Raw genomic sequence first — 25,426 nt, 5'->3', positions numbered from 1 at the left:
ATTTGTGCCATGTATTTCATACTATCATTTACAAATTTTTGTCAAGGAATTGAGATAATCTGTATTTGAATTTTTGTCAAGGAATTGAGATAATCTGTATTTGAGTTCTCGTATAATGTATTTCAGGTCGTTTACAAGATTGTCGGCTCTGTTCACGGACCATTATTCTATCTGAACTTTTTATCAAATTATTTAATTGAGATTAAATATATCATGATTATTATTATATTAGAAAAAAAAATATATTGAAATTATTAATTTAGTACTTCTATTTTTATGTGACATTTTGAGTCTTGTCATATATCTTTAGGTGCCTTAACATGCAAATAAATTTTTAATTCTCCAAAAAATATATTAAAAGTGGTACGGCATTTTATCAATTATGCATTCAAAAAAAATATTGAATAAAATAAAATTTCTACTCCCTCTATCCCATTATACATGTCAATTTAAATTTCATGGAAAATTTATCACTTTTATAGAAAACATACTTTATAAAAATTTTGAAAATTTCCTTTTCATTAAAATTTAAATGCGAAATTTTTATTTATAATTTTCCTCCAAAAAAATAGAATATAAAAAAATATTTTTTTATTCACCATAAAATACATGAAAAAAGTCAAAATAAAGGAAGAATATTTTCTACGTAGGCATGACAGTAATAAAACACGGAGACTAAATTAAAGCAGGTTTAAGAGTGTACTTCGTAATTCGTACTTCTCCACCTTCAACAGTACTTTATTCACGAGGGTTTCTTGGGATTCTCAAAAACTCAAACCTAAGAAGAAGACAGAAAGATGAAAGATAAAAGATGAAATAAAAGACTGTCTAGTCTATACACACAGGCGATCCATGCAATTTCCCCGGCGTCACTTTCTGGTCAGTAGCGTTTTATTTTATTCCGATCTTTTTTTTTATTTTGTTTCACTTTCCCTTTTTCTGTGTATAGTTCTATTACATATGATGTTTGCTGTGTTTTCGTTGGGTGTTTCGAATTATATATCATAATCTTTGTTACTTAGGTAAGTTGTTCAACATGGATACATGTCTAAATGATAGACTTGGTAATATTTTAAAAATATAGAGTACTGTACATGTTTTAGGCCTAAAATTAGTGTCAAAATCTGCAACAGTTGTACAAGAGAGAGGGTCCATGTCTCAGTGTCTGTCCAACACGGGTACTCGAGGCACACCGAAGAGTCTAACTGTCTTAGGTAACATATTCATAATCGTATTATGTATATCCGATAATGGGTTTTTCTAGGGTGTACTCGTATAACCTTCCATTTATTGTTATTTTAATGGGAATATATAAGAGATTTTATTTTTTGATTTAGCTAATTTGTAAAAATATATTGTATTTTAAACTTTTTCATAAGTAACTTAAGGTAAAGAATTTTTTTTTGGACCATTCCTCGATTTGTGCGTGTCATCCTTGCGCTGGGGCCGTGCTAATCTTCTCTGCATCGTTCCAATTTTATTGGATGTCCCCAAGGGGACATTGTAGATTGTGGTGGAAGAGGTATATAAATGCTATATTGTCTATGCCCGTAACAGTGTGGGAGTTTGTGTCTAGTATACTGACCGAAACTTAGATGAACGTGAACCTAGGAATCTATTTAACCCTCGAAGCAGCCTTCTAGTCATTAACCATGACCGTGAACTGTGAAGCAGAGGGTAAACAATCTGGAGCGGTTTCCTTCAAGGTAGTGCGAAATCAGGTAGGACGATTCTTGAGTTGTGCAAACCTTTTGTGGAGGCAAAAATGTGATATCAATATATTCAGTCCATGGATTCGCTCCCGCCATTTTTGATTCCAGGACTATGTTACTGCTTGGAACTCAAACAGTGTAGAGTTTACAAGCAAGATGCCAGGACTGTGCAAAAAATTAATTTCCCATGGATTTACATGTATGTTTCTCGACCTGGTCTGTCTCCCAGTTGTCTGGTGCCAAGTGCTGTTCACATAAAAAATCGACATACTTTTGTTATTTTTGCACTTAAACCATCAGATAATATTTTTGGCAGAACAAACCATTAAACTTGAAAACATATGAAAGCGTTTCACCATACTTAACAAGATAATGATTTATGATCCATGTGTATATTATTGGTTGTAAATGCGTCGCATTTTTTATTTATCATTATATTAATGTAAAATATAGTAAGAAAATATTAAACAAATAATTTGAGCGTGCTGATGTTGATAGAGAAATATACGTCATAGTGCACTTCTGAGCTCTAGTAATAGAAACATGTTCTACACATATACTCCTTTTGTCAAGTTGATCTCTAATATAATAGGAAGATTAAGTTCAATATGCTCTTGAATTTGATAAGTATACATGCATCATTGCATGTTGCCTAAGTAGTAGAAGAGTTGCTCGTTAGGCCTTAGAGTTGTAATGTGTTCTGATGATATTTTCCTTCAGTAAGTGGACTCAAGATTTCCTTCAATTCTTGTCTTTTGTTCCTGATTTCTGAATCTGATCTTTTGTACTTTTAGGAAAAGTTTCTCTAGTCGTTCACACAACTACAGAAGTGGAGGAAGATGGTAAAAAACTAGACATCGTTTAGTTTGAAATTTAAAACCATGTTAATTTCTCAATCTTCCTTGATGATAACTTTTATTTTAATTATTATTCCTGCAAATTAAAGATGAAAGAAAATAATATTATTTATCTTCCATTTTTAACTGGTCTTTAGGGAGTGGAATTTCATGAATCTGTTTGTGTTGCAAACTGCCAAGTTCACTACTCAATAAACCTATTAACTGACAATCATTTTACGTGAACCTGAATAGAACTGTAAAAATCAAGAACTGAATTCTTTGATGATTTTGCAATCTTTTACAGTCTGATACCATTATGTGTTGTTAAAAGATATATTCACATTATAGACCGATCTCATGGCAAATGACACAGGGATTTTTATTAAAATTAAGGAATTCATCTATGTACCCAGGGCTTTTGATCAAGTGGCTATTATTGTAATTTGTAGTTCATTATGAGATATTCTTTCGGTCTTCATCTTAATTATTGAGACAGTTGAATTGTGCGTCCCAAAATTTCACCTACAAGAAATTGGTTTGGATAAATTCTTAAAGGCTAAAGCAGGTATAGAGAATAATAATAGTACAAACACTATCAGCTTCCTGTTTTATGAAGTTACAAAAGAAAAACACGTGTAAGATTTTAGTATTAGAAAATTAATATCATTTTTTTGATTAAAAAATCCATGGGAAAGTCATCTGTAATACTTCGGGTCAATCTTCTTTTAATATGAGTTTCCACTATATGTTCTTCTGGCAATCGTCTATTTTCAATTAAAGAAAAAATTAAAGCTGAATCTGTATGCACTCAGTAATTGACATCTTTCTAATTTTCATTCTGAAATGTAGGTATCACTTTTTAAAAGTATAATCTCCCCCAACCTCTTAGGTTTTGGAGTTGAGACGGGACATTCAAGCTGAGATGGGAATTAGCATTCGGTTGGTCCTGACATTCAAAGTTTGTTTCTTACATCCATTCAGTACAGGTATGGAGATCATTTCTTTGCTGCTGCTCTTGGGCTTGTAAAGATTAGTTATGTAATGATATAATTTATTATTATGCAATCAAAATCTGTTGTCTGATCAAATATGTTCTTACTGTAAGCCAACAGAGAAAAACATCAAATCTAGCCTTAAAACCTCATTTGAAACACAGACATTGCAGTTTGTTATAACTCTTACAATTTAACAAAAAGATTTTTGAGGAACACAAAATCTTCGAACCATATATTATTGCTGAGATATTTGATCTCACTCTTGCCAACTATGTGTGTAAAGTGAAATTATGGACTTAACAACTATGTGCGAAAACAACTTAACAATACAATGTGTATATGCTTGTCGTAATTGTGAAAATGAGTCTACTTTATATTTATCATTATATTAATGTGAATATAGTAAGAATATTTTTAAAAACAATTTGAGCGTGTTTACTTGATAAAACAATCTACATTATATCCCACAAACCACAGCAAATACTTGACTATAATTGCTGGGGCTGCGCGGACGCAAGCCCCCCTAACACAAATTATGATGTAGGCTCCACCACTTGGGTAGACCTTAGGAAGGCACCCTTACAAAGTGCAATGGAAGTTGCTTCTCTAGGCCATGGGACACAATGATCACCCATTGACCCCATCCAGGTAAGTTTGTTAGAATTCTTTTCTTTTACTCCATCGATGAGGGAAGCTTTGCAAGCAAATCACCTAATAATAATAATAATAATAATATTTTATAATAACAATACCATTTGCATCTTTTTGGCATCTGTTGAAAATTTTCAGTTATCTGTCCTAAATGCAAAGCATCAAATATCTAAATGTTTGAACTAATATCTTTCATCATTGGTCAAATGTTTACAGTTTTCCGGCCCAGTGAGTGGAGTTGCTTTTTTCTTACTCCGTCAATGTGGGAAGCTTTGAGAGCAAATCACCTAATAATACTATATTATAGTAAGAATACCATTTGGATCTTATTGACATATATTGAAAAATTGTCAGTTATCTGTCCTAAATGCAAAGCATGGAATATCTAAATGTTTGAACTAATTTCTTTCATCTTTGGGCAAATGTTTACAGTTTTTGAGTGGAATTGCTTTGCTTTGGATGACAGGCGCGAGTAAAGTTGGAACAGCATTGCTCCTCAAAAACATACACTCTCCATCGGGCTTATAGTTTTCGGAGTTGAGACGGAAAAAAGTTGAGATGGCAGCTGTGATGGTCTGTGTTTTTTCCGCAAAAGAGGTATGAAGCTCACTTCTCAACTGTAATATTATTATGCAAGTTAAATTGCTGGACTTCATACAAAATAGTTGTATACACAAGCTAGTGGATCAAAAAAAGATTTTCTTAATCATATATTTAGATGGTTATTTAACAGATAGTAAAAACATGTTTCCGCAAAAATAGGCAGGGAACTTTCAGACTATGTTTTGGTGGGGTGAGCCTGGCCCGAGCAGTAGTGCAGCACTTAGGCGACTCGTGAAGACCCCAATAGCAATCTATTGTGCCGGTCCTTCCCCCTTAATAATAAATTTAATATCGTGTGGACCATTGGCCCACTATGTTTTGGTGGGGTGAGCCTGGCCCGAGCAGTAGTGCAGCACTTGGGCGACTCTTGAAGACCCCAATAGCAATCTATTGTGCCGGTCCTTCCCCCTTAATAAATAAATTTAATATCGTGTGGACCATTGGCCCACATATCAGATATTAAACTGATAAGAACAGATACTACACTTGATCTTAGCCAAAAGGCCGAGAAAGGTATGCCTTGAAAGTTTGGCTGACTTTGTTTATAAGCCAAGCCGCACAACTCCCAACACAAAATATCTCGTTGTGTTACATGACTCCAGCCAGAAATCAGCAGGGTAGAGCTAAAGGACAGGGGAACTAAATTTGAGGATAAATAATTTCGAGTACAAATGTCCTGAAATACCCACATATTAATGCAAATCTCTGAAGATGTTTCAGAGGGTGGTAGCACAAAGAGGAGGCTCTCAGAAAAATATAGAACAAGGTGTTTTAGAAGTCAAAGTTCAGCAGGTCTTCCACGGGCTGCTCCCCTAACTGAACCGCAGAAACAACACAACCGATTTCCTAACTGCGTTATTTTTAGGCAAGCACCCTTTGCTTTTGTGACATGAGCTATGAACCAAAAAAGAGACACCCCCGAACATAGTAAAATGCAAAAAATCCAATATCATTAATTAATGAATTGAAACACATGCGTGTTCGTATCAAATCGCCAAAACACAAACACATCAAAATAGACTTAACAGCTATGCGAATAAAGTGAAATTATCACAACACTGAAGATGAACCAGTTTTGTAGAGCACTCAGGGATGTAGATACTCCTCATAGTCGGCAGATTGCATAATTTTCTTAGCTTGAATTGTTAGGGGAGATTTGGTTGCAAACTGCCAAGTTCACTACTCAGAAAACCTATTAACTGAACTTAGACAATCTTCTTATTCTTTTTTTTTTTTTTTTTGAATATGAATAGAACAGTAAAAGAACTGAATTCTTTGATGATTTTTGCAATCTTTAACAGTCTGATACCATTATGTGTTTTTAAAAGATATATTCACGTATTATACTAATCTCATGTGGTGTTGCGGACACGGGGATTTTTATTAAAATTAAGGAATTCATCTCTGTACCCAGAGCTTTTGATAAAGTGGCTATTATTGTAGTACATTATGAGATATTCTTTCGGTCTTCATTTTAATTATCATCGAGACAGTTGAGTTGTGCATCCCGAAAATTCACCTACAAGAAATTGTTTTAGGTAAGTGCTTATAGCAGGTTTAGAGAATAATATCAGTACAAACACTATCAGTTCTGTTTTATGAAGTTGCAAAAGAAAAAAACCTGTAAGATCTTGGTATTAAAAAATTAAGACCTTTTCTTTAATTAAAAATCCGTGGGAAAGTCATATGTAATACTTCTGCTCCATCTTTGTTTATTATGAGTTTCCATGATATGTTATTCTGGCAGCTGTATATTTTTTAATCAAACAAAAAAATTAAAGCTGATTCTGTACACGTCAGTAATTGACAGCTTGCTAAATTTTATTCTGAGATGTAGGCATCACTTTCCAGAAGGCCAACCTTTCAAATTTTGGAATTGAGACAGGACCTACAAGTTGAGATGGGAATCAGCATTCGATTGGTCCTGACATTCAAAGTTTGTTTCGTACGTCCATATCAGGTATCGAGATCATTTCTTTGCTGCTGCTCTTGGGCTTATGAAGATTAATTATGTAATGATAATATATTATTATGCAATTAAGTCCGTTGCCTGATCAAATATGTTCTTAACTTCTTATTGTATGCCACATTGAACAACGGATTAAGTAAAATATGATGTACTGTTGTTTCAGTTTAAAAGCTCATTTGATGTGCTTTAAAGAAACCTAGAAAAAGAAGAAGGGGAAGGAGGGGGGGGAAGAAAAAATCAGTCTTCATAGAAAGCGCGTTTGTATTACATGTGGGGCGCTTGATTGAGAAATAATTTTAACCTTCGTGCTTTTCATCCTTGCACAAAGTCCTTGCTAATTTTTCAAGTGTCTCCGGCAGTAGCTTTGTAGGATTTTAGGTTTAGGACATTGACCGGAACTAAACCTAGGACTCTATGTAACTCTTGGAGCAAACCTTTTAGTCATTAACTATTAAATTGAAGCAATGGAGGGTGAACAAACTAAAGCGATTTCCTTTAAAGTAGTGATACATGTGTTCAGAGTCATAAGTAGCCCAAACCTTTTCCTAGGTTTGCTTGCATTTTTCCTCAACCTGGGGTGGGTGCGTCTTCGCAGTTGTTTAAGACCCTTTCATACAAAACAACTTAACAATACCATGTGTATACAAGTTTGGTCGTACTTGTTAAAATGAGCCTCATTTGTTATATTAATGTGAATATAGTAAAAATATATTAAAAAATGATTTGAGCATGTGAAGTTGATGAAACAATAGACATTATAGACAGTAATATTTTCTATATACCATCTATAAGTGTTCTCTAATTGCTGGACCATACATTATAGTTATATACACAATCTAGAACAAAAAAATATGTTCTTAATCATATATTTAGATGGTTATTTAGCAGATAATAAAAACATGTTTCCGCAAAAATAGGTAAGCAATTTTGAGACTATGTTTTGGTGGGGTGAGCCTGGCCCGAGCAGTAGTGCAGCACTTGGGCGACTCTCGAAGACCCCAATAGCAAGCTTTTGTGGTGGGCCTTCCCCCTTAAAAAATTAATTTAATATCGTGTGGACCATTGGCCCACATATCAGATATTATTAAACTGATAAGAACAGATACTACACTTGATCTTAGCCAAAAGGCTGAAAGTTTGGCTGACTTTGTTTATAAGCCGAGTTGGCACAACTCCCAACACAAAATATCTCGATGTGGTACACAACTCCAACCAGAAATCAGCAGGGTAGAGCTATAGGACAGGGGAACTAAATATGTGGATAAATAATTTCGAGTACAAATGTCCTGAAATACCCACATATTAATGCAAATCTCTGAAGATGTTTCGGAGGGTGGTAGCACAAAGAGGAGGCTCTCAGAAAAATATAGAACAAGGTGTTTTAGAAGTCAAAGTTCAGCAGGTCTTCCATGGGCTGCTCCCCTAACTGAGCCGCAGAAACAACACAACCGATTTCCTAACAGCGTTATTTTTAGGAAAGACCCTTTGCTTTTGTGATATGAGCTATGAACCAAAAGAAGAGCACCCACGAACATAGTAAAAGGCAGAAATTCAAATATCAATAATTAATGAATTGAAACACATGCGTGATCGTATCAAATTGCCAAAAGACAAACACATCAAATATAGAACTAACAACTATGCGAATAAAGTGAAATTATCACAACACTGAAGATGAACCAGTTTTGTAAAGCACTCGGGGATCCAGATACTCCTCTTAGTCGGCAGATTGCATAAAGTTCTTAGCTTGAATTGTTAGGGAGATCTGTGCAGAAACCCCCTCCAAAAATAGGCTTAGGCCATTGTAAGTGACGAGCACACGGTATTCTTTAGTAAAAGGCGAAAGAATAGTTTGCTTTGTGCTCATCGCATGGCTGCATTTTTTTATTTTTTTATTAGAGAACAGAACAGTTCTTTCAATATGTGATGTTGTTGATGTGTCTGCGCTTATTCGTGCAATGTGGGATTTCTTTTCGAAGTCCTGAAAAGTTGAATAAGAGCAAGCAAACACAGTGAAAGGCAACCGATAGCTCTCTCCTTTTCAGGTCGGTGCTGCAGAACATGACGCGGGAGTCAATTTTATTATACTTGTAGTAATATTTTATAAGTAACTTGGTTTCTTTCTTTCTTTTTTCCTTTGACTGTGCGACCTGAAATTTCGGTATGCAGTATTGGCGAGGTTTCTGAACTTTTTCGCGATAACAAGTTATCTTTTCCTGTGTGAAATTAAGTTGAAGTTTGAACAGTAGCAGCTGCAAAGCTGTATCAGTCGGACAAGAAAATAAGGAAAAACACCAAGTTTGTATATATGTTAGGTATTTAAACCTTTTGTAACATGAACAGCTCTAGTGTTAGACCATGACCTCCGTACAGTAATAAACAAGTAAAAGCTCCCATAACCCCAGCAAATACTTCACTATAAAATTGTGGGGGGTGCGCGGACGCAAGCCCCCCTAACACAAATTTTTATAGTTGTGATTTTTTAGAAGTAACTTTGTTTTTTTTTTCCTCGACTGTCCGGCCTGAAACTTCGGTATGCAGTGTTGGCGAGGTTTCTGAACTTTTTAGCAATATCAATTTTTCTTTTCCTGTGAAAAATCAAGGTTAAGTTTGGACAGTAGCAGCTGCATAACCGTATCAATCAAGCTGTCAAAGGACCCAGAGCTTTTGATAAAGTGGCTATTATTGTAGTACATTATGAGATATTATTATGCAAGTTAAATGCTTTATGTAACCCTTTAAGTTGTGTCATTCTTAGAGATGTTCAGTCAACAAACCAACAAAGTTTTGTCATTCTTTCACTTAGCCATCAAATAATATTTTTTGTAGAAAACAACTTGACAATACCATGTGTATATATTTAGTGGTAATTGTGAAAATGAGCCTAACTGTTTTATTTTTCGTTATATTAATATGAATATAGTAAGAATATATCTAAAAAAAAATTAGTGTGTTAAGTTGATAAAACAATATACATTATAGAGTCTTTCTTTATTACTACGTCAAGAATAAAATTATTCTGGGTAACCTTTTCTCTATACCATCTATGAGAGTGACATTATCGTTATATTATATATGTTGCCGGTTGTTATAAATTTTCTTACGATATTTTAAGTGATGATAAAAACGTGTTCTACTAAAATAGACAAGAAAGGTTGAGACTATGTTCTGGTGGGGCGAGCCTGGCCCGAGCAGTAGTGCAGCACTTGGGCGACTTTCGAAGACCCCAATAACAAGCTATTGTGGCGGGCCTTCCCCCTTAAAAAATTAATTTAATATCGTGTGGACCATTGGCCCACATATCAGATATTAAACTGATAAGAACAGATACTACACTTGATCTTAGCCAAAAGGCCGAGAAAGGTATGCCTAGAATGTTTGGCAGGTTTTGTTTATAAGCCGAGCCCCACAACTCTCAACACAAAATAACTCGTGGTGGTATTATCAGCTTTCTGTTTTATGAAGCTACAAAAGACAAAAACGTGTATAATCTTAGTATTAGAAAATTAATACAATTTTTTAAATTAAAAAAATCCATGGGAAAGTCATCTGTAATACTTGGGGTCAATCTTCATCCAATATGAGTTTCCACAATATGTTCTTCTGGCAATCGTCTATTTTTTAATCAAAGAAAAACTTAAAGCTGAATCTGTACACACTAAGTAATTTAAATCTTTCTGATTTTCATTCTGAAATGTAGGTATCACTTTTTAAAAGTATAATCTCTTCAAACCTTTTTAACTTTTGGAGTTGAGACGGGACATTCAAGCTGAGATGGGAATTAGCATTCGAATGATCCTGATATTCAAAGTTTGTTTCGTACGTCCATTCAAATCAGGTATGGAGATCATTTCTTTGCTGCTGCTCTTGGGCTTATAAGATTAATTATGTAATGATAATATATTACTATGCAATTTAATCCGTTGCCTGATCTAATATGTTCTTACTGCAAGCAACAGAAAAAAAAACATCGAATTTAGCCTTAACAACTCATTTGAAACACAGACATTCCAGTTTGTTAAAACTCTTACAATTTAGCAAGACTTAAAAGATTTTTTCAGGAACACAAAATCTTCGAACCATATGTTATTGCTGAGATATTTGATTTCACTTAATATGGACTTGCCAACTATGCGAGTAAAGTGAAATGAAACCAACTTAACAATACCATATGTACATGCTTGGTCGTAAGTGAGAAAATGAGTCCAACTTTTTATTTATCATGATATTAATGTGAATATAGTAGGAATATTTTTAAAAATAATGTGAGCGTGTTAAGTTGTTAAAACAATATACATTATCATAAACCACAACAAATGCTTGACTATAATTGCGGGGCTGCGCGGACGCAAGCCCCCCTAACACAAATTATGATGTAGGTCCACCACTTGGGTAGACCTTAGGAACTTCCAAAGTGCAATGGAAGTTGCTTCCCTAGACCATGGGCCTCAATGATCACCCATTGATCCCATCCAGGTAAGTATGTTGTCAAGTAGGCCGTGCATCTCTATTTATACCTTTGTCAGAATTCTTTTGTTTTACTCCGTGGATGAGGGAAGCTTTGCGAGCAAATCACCTAATAATAATAATATATTATAATAACAATACCATTTGCATCTTATTGACACCTGTTTGTTGAAAAAATTTCAGTTATCAGTCCTAATTGCAAAGCATTGAATATGTAAATGTTTGAACTAATTTCTGTCATCGTTGGTCAAATGTTTACAGTTTCCGGCCTGGTGAGTGGAGTTGCTTTGCCTTGGATGACAGGCGCGAGAAAAGTTGGAACGGTGTAAACTCTTTACATGCAGCGTCGCTTCTCAAAAACATATGCTCTCCATCGAGCTTCTAGTTTTCGGAGTTGAGACTGGGGAAAGTTGAGATGGGAGCTGTGTTGGTCGGTGTTTTTTCCGCAAAAGAGGTACGAAGATAAGTTCCCCACTGTATATTATTATGAGAGTTAAATGCTTTATGTAACCCTTCAAGTTGTGTCATTCTAAGAGATGTTCAGTCAACAAACCAACAAAGTTTTGTCATTCTTTCACTTAGCCATCAAATAATATTTTTGTAGAAAACAACTTGACAATACCATGTGTATATTTAGTGGTAATGGTGAAAATGAGCCTAACTGTTTTATTTTTCGTTATATTAATGTGAATATAGTAAGAATATATTTAAAGAAAATTAGCGTGTTAAGTTGATAAAAAAATATACATTATAGAGTCTTTCTTTATTACTAAGTTAAGAATAAAATTATTCTGGGTAACTTTTTCTCTATTCCATCTATGAGACTGACATTATCGTTATATTATATGTTGCCTGTTGTTATAAATTTTCTACGATATTTTAAGTGATGATAAAAACGTGTTCTACTAAAATAGACAAGCAAGGTTGAGACTATGTTTTGGTGGGGTGAGTCTGGCCCGAGCAGTAGTGCAGCACTTGGGCGACTCTCGAAAACCCCAATAGCAAGCTATTGTGGCGGGCCTTCCCCCTTAAAAAATTAATTTAATATCGTGTGGACCATTGGCCCACATATCAGATATTAAACTGATAAGAACAGATACTACACTTGATCTTAGCCAAAAGGCCGAGAAAGGTATGCCTAGAATGTTTGGCAGGTTTTGTTTATAAGCCGAGCCCCACAACTCTCAACACAAAATAACTCGTGGTGGTATTATCAGCTTTCTGTTTTATGAAGCTACAAAAGAAAAAAACGTGTATGATCTTAATATTAGAAAATTAATACCATTTTTTAAATTAAAAAAATCTATGTGAAAGTCATCTGTAATACATGGGGTCAATCTTCATCCAATATGAGTTTCCACAATATGTTCTTCTGGCAATCGTCTATTTTTTTATCAAAGAAAAACTTAAAGCTGAATCTGTACACACTCAGTAATTTAAATCTTTCTGATTTTCATTCTGAAATGTAGGTATCACTTTTTAAAAGTATAATCTCTTCAAACCTTTTTAACAATTGGAGTTGAGACGGGACATTCAAGCTGAGATGGGAATTAGCATTCGATTGGTCCTGATATTCAAAGTTTGTTTCGTACGTCCATTCATATCAGGTATGCAGATCATTTCTTTGCTGCTGCTCTTGGGCTTATAAAAATAAATTATGTAATGATAATATATTACTATGCAATTAAATCCGTTGCCTGATCAAATATGTTGTTACTGCAATCCAACAGAAAAAAACATCGAATTTAGCCTTAACAACTCATTTGAAACACAGACATTCCATTTTGTTAAAACTCTTACAATTTAGCAAGATTTAAAAGATTTTTTGAGGAACAAAAAATCTTCGAACCATATGTTATTACTGAGATATTTGATTTCACTTAATATGGAGTTGCCAACTATGCGAGAAAAGTGAAATGATGGAGTTAACGCTATGTGAGAAACCAACTTAACAATACCATATGTATATGCTTGGTCGTAAGAGAGAAAATGAGTCCAACTTTTTATTTATCATGATATTAATGTGAATCTAGTAGGAATATTTTTAAAAATAATATGAGCGTGTTAAGTTGATTAAACAATATACATTATCATAAACCACAGCAAATGCTTGACTATAATTGCGGGGGCTGCGCGGACGCAAGCCCCTCTATCACAAATTATGATGTAGGCTCCACCACTTGGGGAGACCTTAGGAACTTCCAAAGTGCAATGGAAGTTGCTTCCCTAGGCCATGGGCCTCAATGATCACCCATTGACCCCATCCAGGTAAGTATGTTGTCAAGTAGGCCGTGCATCTCTATTTATACCTTTGTCAGAATTCTTTTCTTTTACTCCGTGGATGAGGGAAGCTTTGCGGGCAAATCACCTAATAATAATAATATATTATAATAACAATACCATTTGCATCTTATTGACACCTGTTTGTTGAAAAATTTTCAGTTATCTGTCCTAAATGCAAAGCATTGAATATCTAAATGTTTGAACTAATTTCTTTCATCATTGGTCAAATGTTTACAGTTTCCGGCCCGGTGAGTGGAGTTGCTTTGCCTTGGATGACAGGCGCGAGAAAAGTTGGAACGGTGTAAACTCTTTACATGCAGCGTCGCTCCTCAAAAACATATGCTATCCATCGAGCTTCTAGTTTTCGGAGTTGAGACTGGGGAAAGTTGAGATGGGAGCTGTGTTGGTCGGTGTTTTTTCCGCAAAAGAGGTACGAAGATCAGTTCCCCACTGTATATTATTATGAGAGTTAAATGCTTTATGTAACCCTTTAAGTTGTGTCATTCTAAGAGATGTTCAGTCAACAAACCAACAAAGTTTTGTCATTCTTTCACTTAGCCATCAAATAATATTTTTGTAGAAAACAACTTGACAATACCATGTGTATATATTTAGTGGTAATTGTGAAAATGAGCCTAACTTTTTTATTTTTCGTTATATTAATGTGAATATAGTAAGAATATATTTAAAAAAAATTAGCGTGTTAAGTTGATAAAACAATATACATTATAAAGTCTTTCTTTATTACTAGGTTAAGAATAAAATTATTCTGGGTAACTTTTTCTCTATACCATCTATGAGAGTGACATTATCGTTATATTATATGTTGCCGGTTGTTATAAATTTTCTTACGATATCTTAAGTGATGATAAAAACGTGTTCTACTAAAATAGACAAGCAAGGTTGTGAGACTGTTTTGGTGGGGTGAGCCTGGCCCGAGCAGTAGTGCAGCACTTGGGCGACTCTCGAAAACCCCAATAGCAAGCTATTGTGGCGGGCCTTCCCCCTTAAAAAATTAATTTAATATCGTGTGGACCATTGGCCCACATATCAGATATTAAACTGATAAGAACAGATACTACACTTGATCTTAGCCAAAAGGCCGAGAAAGGTATGCCTAGAATGTTTGGCAGGCTTTGTTTATAAGCCGAGCCCCACAACTCTCAACACAAAATAACTCGTGGTGGTATTATCAGCTTTCTGTTTTATGAAGCTACAAAAGAAAAAAACGTGTATGATCTTAGTATTAGAAAATTAATACCATTTTTTAAATTAAAAAAATCCATGGGAAAGTCATTTGTAATACTTGGGGTCAATCTTCATCCGATATGAGTTTCCACAATATGTTCTTCTTGCAATCGTCTCTATTTTTATCAAAGAAAAACTTAAAGCTGAATCTGTACACACTCAGTAATTTAAATCTTTCTGATTTTTATTCTGAAATGTAGGTATCACTTTTTAAAAGTATAATCTCTTCAAACCTTTTTAACTTTTGGAGTTGAGACGGGACATTCAAGCTGAAATGGGAATTAGCATTCGATTGGTCCTGATATTCAAAGTTTGTTTCGTACGTCCATTCAAATCAGGTATGGAGATCATTTCTTTGCTGCTGCTCTTGGGCTTCTAAAGATAAATTATGTAATGATAATATATTACTATGCAATTAAATCCGTTGCCTGATCAAATATGTTGTTACTGCAAGCCAACAGAAAAAAAACATCGAATTTAGCCTTAACAACTCATTTGAAACACAGACATTCCAGTTTGTTAAAACACTTACAATTTACCAAGATTTAAAAGATTTTTTTGAGGAACAAAAAATCTTCGAACCATATGTTATTACTGAGATATTTGATTTCACTTAATATGGACTTGCCAACTATGCGAGTAAAGTGAAATGAAACCAACTTAACGATACCATATGTATATGCTTGGTCGCAAGTGAGAAAATGAGTCCAACTTTTTATTTATCATGATATTAATGTGAATATAGTAGGAATATTTTTAAAAATAATGTGAGTGTGTTAAGTTTATAAAACAATATACATTATCGTAAACCACAACAAATGCTTGACTATATTTGCGGGGGCTGCGCGGACGCAAGCCCCCCCTAACACAAATTATGATGTAGGTCCACCACTTGGGTAGACCTTAGGAACTTCCAAAGTGCAATGGAAGTTGCTTCCCTAGGCCATGGGCCTCAATGATCACCCATTGACCCCATCCAGGTAAGTATGTTGTCAAGTAGGCAGTGCATCTCTATTTATACCTTTGTCAGAATTCTTTTCTTTTACTCCGTCGATGAGGGAAGCTTTGCGAGCAAATCACTTAATAATAATAATATATTATAATAACAATACCATTTGCATCTTATTGACACCTGTTTGTTGAAAAATTTTCAGTTATCTGTCCTAAATGCAAAGCATTGAATATCTAAATGTTTGAACTAATTTCTTTCATCATTGGTCAAATGTTTACAGTTTCCGGCCCGGTGAGTGGAGTTGCTTTGCCTTGGATGACAGGCGCGAGAAAAGTTGGAACGGTGTAAACTCTTTACATGCAGCGTCGCTCCTCAAAAACATATGCTATCCATCGAGCTTCTAGTTTTCGGAGTTGAGACTGGGGAAAGTTGAGATGGGAGCTGTGTTGGTCGGTGTTTTTTCCGCAAAAGAGGTACGAAGATCAGTTGCCCACTGTATATTATTATGAGAGTTAAATGCTTTATGTAACCCTTTAAGTTGTGTCATTCTAAGAGATGTTCAGTCAACAAACCAACAAAGTTTTGTCATTCTTTCAGTTAGCCATCAAATAATATTTTTGTAGAAAACAACTTGACAATACCATGTGTATATATTTAGTGGTAATTGTGAAAATGAGCCTAACTTTTTTATTTTTCGTTATATTAATGTGAATATAGTAAGAATATATTTAAAAAAAATTAGCGTGTTAAGTTGATAAAACAATATACATTATAGAGTCTTTCTTTATTACTAGGTTAAGAATAAAATTATTCTGGGTAACTTTTTCTCTATACCATCTATGAGAGTGACATTATCATTATATTATATGTTGCCGGTTGTTATAAATTTTCTTACGATATTTTAAGTGATGATAAAAACGTGTTCTACTAAAATAGACAAGCAAGGTTGTGAGACTATGTTTTAGTGGGGTGAGCCTGGCCCGAGCAGTAGTGCAGCACTTGGGCGACTCTCGAAAACCACAATAGCAAGCTATTGTGGCGGGCCTTCCCCCTTAAAAATTTAATTTAATATCGTGTGGACCATTGGCCCACATATCAGATATTAAACTGATAAGAACAGATACTACACTTGATCTTAGCCAAAAGGCCGAGAAAGGTATGCCTGGAATGTTTGGCAGGCTTTGTTTATAAGCCGAGCCCCACAACTCTCAACACAAAATAACTCGTGGTGGTATTATCAGCTTTCTGTTTTATGAAGCTACAAAAGAAAAAAACGTGTATGATCTTAGTATTAGAAAATTAATACCATTTTTTTAATTAAAAAAATCCATGGGAAAGTCATTAGTAATACTTGGGGTCAATCTTCATCCGATATGAGTTTCCACAATATGTTCTTCTGGCAATCGTCTCTTTTTTTATCAAAGAAAAACTTAAAGTTGAATCTGTACACACTCAGTAATTTAAATCTTTCTGATTTTCATTCTGAAATGTAGGTATCACTTTTTAAAAGTATAATCTCTTCAAACCTTTTTAACTTTTGGAGTTGAGACGGGACATTCAAGTTGAAATGGGAATTAGCATTCGATTGGTCCTGATATTCAAAGTTTGTTTCGTACGTCCATTCAAATCAGGTATGGAGATCATTTCTTTGCTGCTGCTCTTGGGCTTATAAAGATCAATTATGTAATGATAATATATTACTATGCAATTAAATCTGTTGCCTGATCAAATATGTTCTTACTGCAAGCCAACAGAAAAAAAACATCGAATTTAGCCTTAACAACTCATTTGAAACACAGACATTCCAGTTTGTTAAAACTCTTACAATTTAGCAAGATTTAAAAGATTTTTGAGGAACACCAAATCTTCGAACCATATGTTATTGCTGAGATATTTGATTTCACTTAATATGGAGTTGCCAACTATGCGAGAAAAGTGAAATGATGGAGTTAACGCTATGTGAGAAACCAACTTAACAATACCATATGTATCATGATATTAATGTGAATCTAGTAGGAATATTTTTAAAAATAATATGAGCGTGTTAAGTTGATTAAACAATATACATTATCATAAACCACAGCAAATGCTTGACTATAATTGCGGGGGCTGCGCGGACGCAAGCCCCCTATCACAAATTATGATGTAGGCTCCACCACTTGGGGAGACCTTAGGAACTTCCAAAGTGCAATGGAAGTTGCTTCCCTAGGCCATGGGCCTCAATGATCACCCATTGACCCCATCCAGGTAAGTATGTTGTCAAGTAGGCCGTGCATCTCTATTTATACCTTTGTCAGAATTCTTTTCTTTTACTCCGTGGATGAGGGAAGCTTTGCGAGCAAATCACCTAATAATAATAATATATTATAATAACAATACCATTTGCATCTTATTGACACCTGTTTGTTGAAAAATTTTCAGTTATCTGTCCTAAATGCAAAGCATTGAATATCTAAATGTTTGAACTAATTTCTTTCATCATTGGTCAAATGTTTACAGTTTCCGGCCCGGTGAGTGGAGTTGCTTTGCCTTGGATGACAGGCGCGAGAAAAGTTGGAACGGTGTAAACTCTTTACATGCAGCGTCGCTCCTCAAAAACATATGCTCTCCATCGAGCTTCTAGTTTTCGGAGTTGAGACTGGGGAAAGTTGAGATGGGAGCTGTGTTGGTCGGTGTTTTTTCCGCAAAAGAGGTACGAAGATCAGTTCCCCACTGTATATTATTATGAGAGTTAAATGCTTTATGTAACCCTTTAAGTTGTGTCATTCTAAGAGATGTTCAGTCAACAAACCAACAAAGTTTTGTCATTCTTTCAGTTAGCCATCAAATAATATTTTTGTAGAAAACAACTTGACAATACCATGTGTATATATTTAGTGGTAATTGTGAAAATGAGCCTAACTTTTTTATTTTTCGTTATATTAATGTGAATATAGTAAGAATATATTTAAAAAAAATTAGCGTGTTAAGTTGATAAAACAATATACATTATAGAGTCTTTCTTTATTACTAGGTTAAGAATAAAATTATTCTGGGTAACTTTTTCTCAATACCATCTATGAGAGTGACATTATCGTTATATTATATGTTGCCGGTTGTTATAAATTTTCTTACGATATCTTAAGTGATGATAAAAACGTGTTCTACTAAAATAGACAAGCAAGGTTGTGAGACTGTTTTGGTGGGGTGAGCCTGGCCCGAGCAGTAGTGCAGCACTTGGGCGACTCTCGAAAACCCCAATAGCAAGCTATTGTGGCGGGCCTTCCCCCTTAAAAAATTAATTTAATATCGTGTGGACCATTGGCCCACATATCAGATATTAAACTGATAAGAACAGATACTACACTTGATCTTAGCCAAAAGGCCGAGAAAGGTATGCCTAGAATGTTTGGCAGGCTTTGTTTATAAGCCGAGCCCCACAACTCTCAACACAAAATAACTCGTGGTGGTATTATCAGCTTTCTGTTTTATGAAGCTACAAAAGAAAAAAACGTGTATGATCTTAGTATTAGAAAATTAATACCATTTTTTAAATTAAAAAAATCCATGGGAATGTCATTTGTAATACTTGGGGTCAATCTTCATCCGATATGAGTTTCCACAATATGTTCTTCTGGCAATCGTCTCTATTTTTATCAAAGAAAAACTTAAAGCTGAATTTGTACACACTCAGTAATTTAAATCTTTCTGATTTTCATTCTGAAATGTAGGTATCACTTTTTAAAAGTATAATCTCTTCAAACCTTTTTAACTTTTGGAGTTGAGACGGGACATTCAAGCTGAAATGGGAATTAGCATTCGATTGGTCCTGATATTCAAAGTTTGTTTCGTACGTCCATTCAAATCAGGTATGGAGATCATTTCTTTGCTGCTGCTCTTGGGCTTCTAAAGATAAATTATGTAATGATAATATATTACTATGCAATTAAATCCGTTGCCTGATCAAATATGTTGTTACTGCAAGCCAACAGAAAAAAACATCGAATTTAGCCTTAACAACTCATTTGAAACACAGACATTCCAGTTTGTTAAAAGACTTACAATTTACCAAGATTTAAAAGATTTTTTTGAGGAACAAAAAATCTTCGAACCATATGTTATTACTGAGATATTTGATTTCACTTAATATGGACTTGCCAACTATGCGAGTAAAGTAAAATGAAACCAACTTAACGATACCATATGTATATGCTTGGTCGCAAGTGAGAAAATGAGTCCAACTTTTTATTTATCATGATATTAATGTGAATATAGTAGGAATATTTTTAAAAATAATGTGAGCGTGTTAAGTTTATAAAACAATATACATTATCGTAAACCACAGCAAATGCTTGACTATATTTGCGGGGGCTGCGCGGACGCAAGCCCCCCCTAACACAAATTATGATGTAGGTCCACCACTTGGGTAGACCTTAGGAACTTCCAAAGTGCAATGGAAGTTGCTTCCCTAGGCCATGGGCCTCAATGATCACCCATTAACCCCATCCAGGTAAGTATGTTGTCAAGTAGGCAGTGCATCTCTATTTATACCTTTGTCAGAATTCTTTTCTTTTACTCCGTCGATGAGGGAAGCTTTGCGAGCAAATCACTTAATAATAATAATATATTATAATAACAATACCATTTGCATCTTATTGACACCTGTTTGTTGAAAAATTTTCAGTTATCTGTCCAAAATGCAAAGCATTGAATATCTAAATGTTTGAACTAATTTCTTTCATCATTGGTCAAATGTTTACAGTTTCCGGCCCGGTGAGTGGAGTTGCTTTGCCTAGGATGACAGGCGCGAGAAAAGTTGGAACGGTGTAAACTCTTTACAGGCAGCGTCGCTCCTCAAAAACATATGCTCTCCATCGAGCTTCTAGTTTTCGGAGTTGAGACCGGGGAAAGTTGAGAAGGGAGCTGTGTTGGTCGGTTCTTTTTCCGCAAAAGAGGTACGAAGATCAGTTCTCCACTGTATATTATTATGCAAGTTAAATGCTTTATGTAACCCTTTAAGTTGTGTCATTCTAAGAGGTGTTCAGTCAACAAACCAACAAAGTTTTGTCATTCTTTCACTTAGCCATCAAATAATATTTTTGTAGAAAACAACTTGACAATACCATGTGCATTTATTTAGTGGTAATTGTGAAAATGAGCCTAACTTTTTATTTTTCGTTATATTAATGTGAATATAGTAAGAATATATTTAAAAAAAATTAGCGTGTTAAGTTGATAAAACAATATACATTATAGAGTCTTTCTTTATTACTAGGTTAAGAATAAAATTATTCTGGGTAACTTTTTCTCTATACCATCTATGAGACTGACATTATCTTTATAGGGGAGGGTTCTGGTACAAACTTACAAACTTACAAACTTTTTTTGTTCAACACATATATAACTTGAGTTCAACATTTTTTTTAACATATTTTGTTGAACATCGATTAAAATAGTGGTGGAGAAGTACATAAACCAATTTTTAAAGGTCAGAACTAAGGTAAACATGTTATATAACTAATATTTATGTTTCTAGACCCTACCCAAACCCTAGAGGTATAGTTTAAACATGTTTTTAGATATGTTCAGCACAATGATAATTAGTGTTCAACACCCGATGTTGAACCCCAGTTATAAATGTGTTGAAAACGCGATTTATTTATGCGTTATTTTTAAAAATTGTGATGTTTTTTGAAAAATTTTCAACATGGATACTTTATATAACTAAGGATTAACACGATGGGAGAATAAAAAAAAGTTTGTAAGTTTGTAACTTAAAAAAGTTTTTATTTGATCCTATCCCTATCTTTATATTATATGTTGCCTGTTGTTATAAATTTTCTTACGATATTTTAAGTGATGATAAAAACGTGTTCTACTAAAATAGACAAGCAAGGTTGAGACTATGTTTTGGTGGGGTGAGCCTGGCCCGAGCAGTAGTGCAGCACTTGGGCGACTCTCGTAAACCCCAATAGCAAGCTATTGTGGCGGGCCTTCCCCCTTAAAAAATTAATTTAATATCGTGTGGACCATTGGCCCACATATCAGATATTAAACTGATAAGAACAGATACTACACTTGATCTTAGCCAAAAGGCCGAGAAAGGTATGCCTAGAATGTTTGGCAGGCTTTGTTTATAAGCCGAGCCTCACAACTCTCAACACAAAATAACTCGTGGTGGTATTATCAGCTTTCTGTTTTATGAAGTTACAAAAGAAAAAAAACGTGTATGATCTTAGTATTAGAAAATTAATACCATTTTTAAAATTAAAAAAATCCATGGGAAAGTCATCTGTAATACTTGGGGTCAATCTTCATTCAATATGAGTTTCCACAATATGTTCTTCTGGCAATCGTCTGTTTTTTAATCAAAGAAAAACTTAAAGCTGAATCTGTACACACTCAGTAATTTAAATCTTTCTGATTTTCATTCTGAAATGTAGGTATCACTTTTTAAAAGTATAATCTCTTCAAACCTTTTTAACTTTTGGAGTTTGAGACGGGACATTCAAGCTGAAATGGGAATTAGCATTCGATTGGTCCTGATATTCAGAGTTTGTTTCGTACGTCCATTCAAATCAGGTATGGAGATCATTTCTTTGCTGCTGCTCTTGGGCTTATAAAGATCAATTATGTAATGATAATATATTACTATGCAATTAAATCCGTTGCCTGATCAAATATGTTCTTACTGCAAGCCAACAGAAAAAAACATCGAATTTAGCCTTAACAACTCATTTGAAACACAGACATTCCAATTTGTTAAAACTCTTACAATTTAGCAAGATTTAAAAGATTTTTGAGGAACACCAAATCTTCGAACCATATGTTATTGCTGAGATATTTGATTTCACTTAATATGGAGTTGCCAACTATGCGAGTAAAGTAAAATGAAACCAACTTAACAATACCATATGTATATGCTTGGTCGTAAGTGAGAAAATGAGTCCAACTTTTTATTTATCATGATATTAATGTGAATATAGTAGGAATATTTTTAAAAAATAATGTGAGCGTGTTAAGTTGATAAAACAATATACATTATCATAAACCACAGCAAATGCTTGACTATAATTGCGGGGGCTGCTCGGACGCAAGCCCCCCTAACACAAATTATGATGTAGGTCCACCACTTGGGTAGACCTTAGGAACTTCCAAAGTGCAATGGAAGTTGCTTCCCTTAGGCCATGGGCCTCAATGATCACCCATTGACCCCATCCAGGTAAGTATGTTGTCAAGTAGGCCGTGCATCTCTATTTATACCTTTGTCAGGATTCTTTTCTTTTACTCCGTCGATGAGGGAAGCTTTGCGAGCAAATCACTTAATAATAGTAATATATTATAATAACAATACCATTTGCATCTTATTGACACCTGTTTGTTAAAAAAATTTCAGTTATCTTTCGTAATTGCAAAGCATTGAATATCTAAATGTTTGAACTAATTTCTTTCATCATTGGTCAAATGTTTACAGTTTCCGGCCCGGTGAGTGGAGTTGCTTTGCCTTGGATGACAGGCGCGAGAAAAGTTGGAACGGTGTAAACTCTTTACATGCAGCGTCGCTCCTCAAAAACATATGCTCTCCATCGAGCTTCTAGTTTTCGGAGTTGAGACTGGGGAAAGTTGAGAAGGGAGCTGTGTTGGTCTGTGTTTTTTCCGCAAAAGAGGTACGAAGATCAGTTCTCCACTGTATATTGTTATGCAAGTTAAATGCTTTATGTAACCCTTTAAGTTGTGTCATTCTAAGGGATGTTCAGTCAACAAACCAACAAAGTTTTGTCATTCTTTCACTTAGCCATCAAATAATATTTTTGTAGAAAACAACTTGACAATACCATGTGTATATATTTAGTGGTAATTGTGAAAATGAGCCTAACTTTTTTATTTTTTGTTATATTAATGTGAATATAGTAAGAATATATTTTTAAAAAAAATAGCGTGTCAAGTTGATGAAACAATATACATTATAGAGTCTTTCTTTAGTACTAGGTTAAGAATAAAATTATTCTGGGTAGCTTTTTCTCTATACCATCTATGAGAGTGACATTATCGTCATATTGTAAGTTGCCGGTTGTTATATATTTTCTTACAATATTTTAAGTGATGATAGAAACGTGTTCTACTAAAATAGACAAGCAAGGTTGAGACTATGTTTTGGTGGGGTGAGCCTGGCCCGAGCAGTAGTGCAGCACTTGGGCGACTCTCGAAGACCCCAATAGCAAGCTATTGTGGCGGGCCTTCCCCCTTAAAAAATTAAATTAATATCGTGTGGACCATTGGCCCACATATCAGATATTAAACTGATAAGAACAGATACTACACTTGATCTTAGCCAAAAGGCCGAGAAAGGTATGCTTAGAATGTTTGGCAGGTTTTGTTTATAAGCCGAGCCCCACAACTCTCAACACAAAATAACTCGTGGTGGTATGTAACACCAAGTAGAAATCAGCTGAGTAGTGCTATAGGTCAGGGGAACTAAGTACGAGTATATATAATTTCGAGTACCAATGTCATGAAATACCCACATCTTAATGCTATTTTACAGAGTCATTTCAGTTTACGATTATTTTGGTTTTGTTTTGAACCGACCAAATGCTCACTCCAACTCATGGAAAAGGATTCTGGCTGAAGGAAAGTCGTATGTATTAGCATCTATCTGGCACAGAGGGCTTGCTGTTTGTTAAATTATAAGTTTCAGCTGTCTGATATTCAATCGGACTCTTTGGACTAGTTAGCCGTAACTGGTACAAGACTAAATCTTATCTGTGTGTGTTTGTATGCATCGTATTATTGTATCTTGTTGCTATGTCATGTAATGCACAAGTATGTAAGAAGCATTAACTGTCTATGTTTAGACTTGTCTTGAGTTTACTTTCTTATCTGAGGTATGAATTAATGTTTTGCTGCATGTATTTGTGGTTACTAATCCAAGGACTGGTCTTTGCTAGGTTTTTTTTCTTCAAGTTGCTGCCCCCTCCAGTTCACCGTAGTAGACATGCCAGTCAAATATTCTGAAACATCTCTATTTGTATTTGGATAAAAATTTAAACCCTAATGAGTTGAAATTGCGTGTTTTATAACGGATTTGAAACCTGTCTTCCAAGTTTAGGACTTTGTTAGAAAGTGTTTTATGTTGGACCATTTTGGATCTGAATTGTTTTGATCTGTTACATTTTGCGGTCTAAGTTAGAAAAAGGATAGAGAAAATAATGCTCTCAGAGTTTTCTTGAGGGATATAACAGAGAAAAATGAAGAGAACCAAAAATTGTATTCATAGTTTTCTCCCAAATACAGTATGGGACGACAAGTTCTTAAAGTTGTTTTCTTAATAAAAAAAAAAACAAATCTAAAAATAATCTAAAAATCTTAAACAGATCTAAACATGGCAATTCGATATCATCTTTGTCAAGCAATGGAACTTGACAAAAACTTGAAGGTGCTGCATTTGTTCCCATTGAACCGTAATGTTCGACATTCCCCTCGAGCGAGCAGACTATCAGTATCAACGAACAAAAATAAGTACAGGTAATATGGCTAAGTATGAGTTGTTTTATATGTAAGAAGCTTAAATTGTAGACCTCTTGGATCAATTAAGAATTATTAATGTATTTAAGATTTAAGATGTGCAGTTCAGATTTAAAAAAAGGTATTTACTCACCGGTTTTTGCAAAAAAATCTTGTTTGATTAAAATAGGGAATATTAAGAAATGTAAATGTTAACAAAAAAA

General features: G+C 34.5%; 1 long non-coding RNA gene, 17 other non-coding genes and 1 pseudogene across 18 annotated transcripts; 1 reads left to right on the top strand and 18 right to left on the bottom strand.

Annotated features, from left to right (window-relative positions):
* The first annotated feature begins 1,249 nt into the window (after window positions 1–1,249).
* On the top strand, window positions 1,250–24,778 carry LOC108199303 (uncharacterized). The gene is made up of 20 exons (XR_010287912.1): window positions 1,250–1,721; window positions 1,821–1,911; window positions 2,507–2,554; window positions 3,401–3,537; window positions 4,091–4,194; window positions 4,414–4,503; window positions 4,630–4,794; window positions 6,638–6,760; window positions 10,470–10,607; window positions 11,498–11,690; window positions 12,706–12,843; window positions 13,757–13,949; window positions 14,968–15,105; window positions 16,000–16,192; window positions 17,213–17,350; window positions 18,219–18,411; window positions 19,430–19,567; window positions 20,461–20,653; window positions 22,142–22,280; window positions 23,173–24,778. It is a non-coding gene; the product is annotated as an uncharacterized LOC108199303 (long non-coding RNA).
* On the bottom strand, window positions 1,392–1,500 carry LOC135149855 (U6 spliceosomal RNA; annotated as a pseudogene).
* On the bottom strand, window positions 4,044–4,202 carry LOC135149783 (U1 spliceosomal RNA). The gene has a single exon (XR_010287998.1). It is a non-coding gene; the product is annotated as a U1 spliceosomal RNA (small nuclear RNA).
* On the bottom strand, window positions 5,122–5,317 carry LOC135149841 (U2 spliceosomal RNA). The gene has a single exon (XR_010288050.1). It is a non-coding gene; the product is annotated as a U2 spliceosomal RNA (small nuclear RNA).
* LOC135149845 (U2 spliceosomal RNA) lies at window positions 7,713–7,907 on the bottom strand. Its single transcript, XR_010288054.1, has one exon. It is a non-coding gene; the product is annotated as a U2 spliceosomal RNA (small nuclear RNA).
* Window positions 8,530–8,645, bottom strand: LOC135149851 (U5 spliceosomal RNA). Its single transcript, XR_010288059.1, has one exon. It is a non-coding gene; the product is annotated as a U5 spliceosomal RNA (small nuclear RNA).
* LOC135149839 (U2 spliceosomal RNA) lies at window positions 9,941–10,136 on the bottom strand. Its single transcript, XR_010288048.1, has one exon. It is a non-coding gene; the product is annotated as a U2 spliceosomal RNA (small nuclear RNA).
* LOC135149805 (U1 spliceosomal RNA) lies at window positions 11,101–11,253 on the bottom strand. Its single transcript, XR_010288020.1, has one exon. It is a non-coding gene; the product is annotated as a U1 spliceosomal RNA (small nuclear RNA).
* LOC135149835 (U2 spliceosomal RNA) lies at window positions 12,177–12,372 on the bottom strand. The gene has a single exon (XR_010288044.1). It is a non-coding gene; the product is annotated as a U2 spliceosomal RNA (small nuclear RNA).
* On the bottom strand, window positions 13,359–13,512 carry LOC135149777 (U1 spliceosomal RNA). The gene has a single exon (XR_010287992.1). It is a non-coding gene; the product is annotated as a U1 spliceosomal RNA (small nuclear RNA).
* On the bottom strand, window positions 14,439–14,634 carry LOC135149833 (U2 spliceosomal RNA). The gene has a single exon (XR_010288042.1). It is a non-coding gene; the product is annotated as a U2 spliceosomal RNA (small nuclear RNA).
* LOC135149854 (U1 spliceosomal RNA) lies at window positions 15,602–15,755 on the bottom strand. Its single transcript, XR_010288061.1, has one exon. It is a non-coding gene; the product is annotated as a U1 spliceosomal RNA (small nuclear RNA).
* Window positions 16,684–16,879, bottom strand: LOC135149838 (U2 spliceosomal RNA). Its single transcript, XR_010288047.1, has one exon. It is a non-coding gene; the product is annotated as a U2 spliceosomal RNA (small nuclear RNA).
* LOC135149843 (U1 spliceosomal RNA) lies at window positions 17,822–17,974 on the bottom strand. Its single transcript, XR_010288052.1, has one exon. It is a non-coding gene; the product is annotated as a U1 spliceosomal RNA (small nuclear RNA).
* On the bottom strand, window positions 18,901–19,096 carry LOC135149831 (U2 spliceosomal RNA). The gene has a single exon (XR_010288040.1). It is a non-coding gene; the product is annotated as a U2 spliceosomal RNA (small nuclear RNA).
* LOC135149865 (U1 spliceosomal RNA) lies at window positions 20,063–20,216 on the bottom strand. Its single transcript, XR_010288070.1, has one exon. It is a non-coding gene; the product is annotated as a U1 spliceosomal RNA (small nuclear RNA).
* Window positions 21,612–21,807, bottom strand: LOC135149837 (U2 spliceosomal RNA). Its single transcript, XR_010288046.1, has one exon. It is a non-coding gene; the product is annotated as a U2 spliceosomal RNA (small nuclear RNA).
* LOC135149826 (U1 spliceosomal RNA) lies at window positions 22,775–22,928 on the bottom strand. The gene has a single exon (XR_010288036.1). It is a non-coding gene; the product is annotated as a U1 spliceosomal RNA (small nuclear RNA).
* On the bottom strand, window positions 23,856–24,051 carry LOC135149830 (U2 spliceosomal RNA). The gene has a single exon (XR_010288039.1). It is a non-coding gene; the product is annotated as a U2 spliceosomal RNA (small nuclear RNA).
* Window positions 24,779–25,426: the final 648 nt, after the last annotated feature.

The sequence above is a fragment of the Daucus carota genome, chromosome 9 (assembly GCF_001625215.2).
Source record: "Daucus carota subsp. sativus chromosome 9, DH1 v3.0, whole genome shotgun sequence".
NCBI lineage: Eukaryota > Viridiplantae > Streptophyta > Magnoliopsida > Apiales > Apiaceae > Daucus > Daucus carota.
This window is presented reverse-complemented; position numbering and strand designations above follow the sequence as displayed.